The sequence below is a fragment of the Cicer arietinum genome, chromosome 4, assembly GCF_000331145.2.
Source record: "Cicer arietinum cultivar CDC Frontier isolate Library 1 chromosome 4, Cicar.CDCFrontier_v2.0, whole genome shotgun sequence".
Taxonomy (NCBI): Eukaryota; Viridiplantae; Streptophyta; class Magnoliopsida; order Fabales; family Fabaceae; genus Cicer; species Cicer arietinum.
Genome location: NC_021163.2, coordinates 29,221,727 through 29,224,518, shown reverse-complemented (window position 1 = coordinate 29,224,518; position 2,792 = coordinate 29,221,727). Strand labels below are relative to the sequence as shown.

Below are 2,792 nucleotides of genomic sequence, written 5' to 3'. Positions count from 1 at the left end.
AAAGCTCTTCCAATGTCTCTTATGTTGGTAACATAGATGGTTGGAGTCTGTTACAAAGGTGGTATGACCATGGTCCCAATTGGCGTCTCAATTATTTTATCTTTACCCATTGTTTTATGCTTTAGAAAAGCTAAAATGCCCCACTGTGTACTTGGACCATGAATGCCATGACTTAATGAATGCAATTCATATGTAATGTTATGTATTCAATGCTTTATAAGATTCAATACCAATTATCTAGAACTTGAAAATTGGATTCATACACCTTAATAAATAAATAAATAAATAAATAAACGAGTAAAATGAAATAATAATTAGAATGAAAAAGCGCAACTGAAAACCACATTCAAAATATAGTTTACAACTTGTTTAGGTAGATTCATAAATTAATATTACAACTTGAAGTAATTTACGTCTTTAACATCAGATTTTCAAAACTAATAAGTCTGGACCAATCCTCTGGTGCTAATCCCATATCACGGTTTCCTTCAGCTACTAATATAAAAATAAAGGGGTGAGATAAAAATATCTCAATGAGCTCTAAGAATAATGGGAGGGAGGTTTGAAAACATTTCTTTCATAAACATACATAAAAACATGAAATTCTTAATTTTATAAAACTTAACTGAAATCATTCTTTTAAAATGATTCTGAAGAAAAAAAACTATGCATGACCAGAATTATCTCAAAGTAAGTCACCAAGATAATTGAGTCCTGAGAGGTAAAGGTGGTTTGGTCAAACCCCTATCAGCGTCTTGATTGTTTTCATTTACCTGTTGAACCATGCCTGGAACAACCTGAATTATTTCACCGTGAATAAGATCATGCATGATCTTATTAATGAGAATGTATTGAAATTGATATGTTTTGTATGCAATGTCTTTATTATGTCATGTATGATGCAATGCATCTTTCATTCATAACAATTTTAAACAACTTAAAAATATATTAAAATTTTGAGTGGGGATTAAATCCTAAGTCCATGATCAGAAGCTGGAATCAAAGAAAGATTTAGCCAGAGGCAGCATATTGTGGAGTAATAGATTAGAGGCATCATGACAAGAGTAAGAGGATACGTGACCATGGCATTATAACTAGAGGTAGCATGAATAGAGGTAGAGTCAGCATGATCAAAGGATATGTGAATCAGGGGCAGTGTGATCATTGGTAGATTTTGATCAGAAGATACGTGGATTAGAGGATACATGAACTAGAAGTAGTGTGATTAGAGAAAGAATTAGAGGATACGCGCTCGAGGAAAAATTAAAGGATACGTGTCCAGAGGAAGAATCAGAGAATACCTGTCTAAAATAAAATTAGAGGATACGTGTCAAGAGGAAAAATCAAAGGATATGTGTACAGAGGAAGAATATGAGGATACATGTCATGAGGAAGAATCAGAGGATACACGTCCAGATGAAGAATCAAATTATACGCGTCCAGAGGAAGAGTCATATGATACTTGTCTAGAGGAAGAATTAGAGGATACATGTCTAGAGGAAGAGTGAGAAGATATGCATCTAGAGAAAAAGTCACATAATATGCGTCCAAAGAAAGAATCATAGGATACATGCCTAGAGAAAAAATCACTTATAGACGTCTAAAGGACGAATAGAGGATACACGTCCAGAGGAAGATTCATATGATATGCATCCATAGGAAAAATCAGAAAATATGTGTCCATAGGCAGGTTCATATAGTACACGTCTAGAGGAAGAATTAGAGGATATACGTCTAAGGGAAGAATTAGAGGATACGCGTCTAGAGGAGGAATAAAAGAATACGCGTCTAGAGAAAGAATAATAGGATACACATACAGAGGAAGAATCAGAAGAAACACATTCAGAGAAAGATTAAAAGGACACGTGTGCCTTGGAAGAATTAGAGACAAAAAGAGATACAACCATCAGAGGCAAAACACTTAGAATACAACATCAGAAGTGTAAGAATAGTGGAGGACTATCTGAGGCAAATGTAAGGTAAATTTACCATAACCAAAAGTCCAAATTATAAAAATGATACCCGTAGGCAAGGGAAAAACGTCCAAAGTGCGTGCATTTACCTTCAGTTGTGGAATTTGCACTTCAAATTATAGTTTTTTTTCTCAAAATTATGAAATTTCCTAAATTATTGACACATCAATCAGGCAACAAGCAAACAAACAACATGCATGACAATTTAAAATCATTTGAGCGCTGATTCAAAACACCTATATGCTAAAAAATTCATTTCTCTGACACATCTAAGTTCTTCTAACCCGTAAAATCACCAAAATAACTTTTGACAAGAAGTAAAGAATTTTAGTAAATAAACTCCCATAACCCTCGTGCTAAAATAAGTTAATGTAACATAATTTATAGTTTTCTAGGAATGATTATCTTTCATTAGAGCAATTTGAAGGAGATTTCTACTCCAGCAGCTCTTAGTTTCTTCAGTCTTTGTGCTCCATTCCCATTGTTGGGGTTCCTCGTACTTGTTCTTTATTTCTCTTTTAGTACTGTTTTTGGTTGATAATTGAAAATTGAGAAATGGAAACATACATGCAACGGATCGAGACAAGTTTGGAGAACTTCGGTGAGCTATTGTGTTTAGAAGATTTTGGAAAGGAGGAGAAATTTGACTGATGAACGGGACAATGAACAGTGACAGTGTTTGGGTTTTCTCCAGAATGTTTTGAGAGTGTGTGACTGAAAAAATAAAAGAAATGAATGTTTTGAGAGAGAGAGAGAGAGAGAGGGAGAGAGGGAGAGAGAGAGGGAGAGGGAGAGGGAGAGGGGGAGGGGGGGGGGGGG

At 34.8% G+C, this 2,792-nt stretch overlaps 1 long non-coding RNA gene across 2 annotated transcripts in view; it reads right to left on the bottom strand.

Moving 5' to 3' along the window:
- Positions 1-314: 314 nt before the first annotated feature.
- Positions 315-2,792, bottom strand: part of LOC101514906 (uncharacterized) — an 11,684-nt gene continuing 9,206 nt past the window's right edge. Inside the window, exon 4 of one of the 2 annotated variants that reach the window (XR_003472500.2) lies at positions 315-495. This is a non-coding gene — a long non-coding RNA (uncharacterized lncRNA). The remainder of the gene's footprint in view (positions 496-2,792) is intronic. The other variant, XR_003472499.2, reaches the window with a different exon arrangement.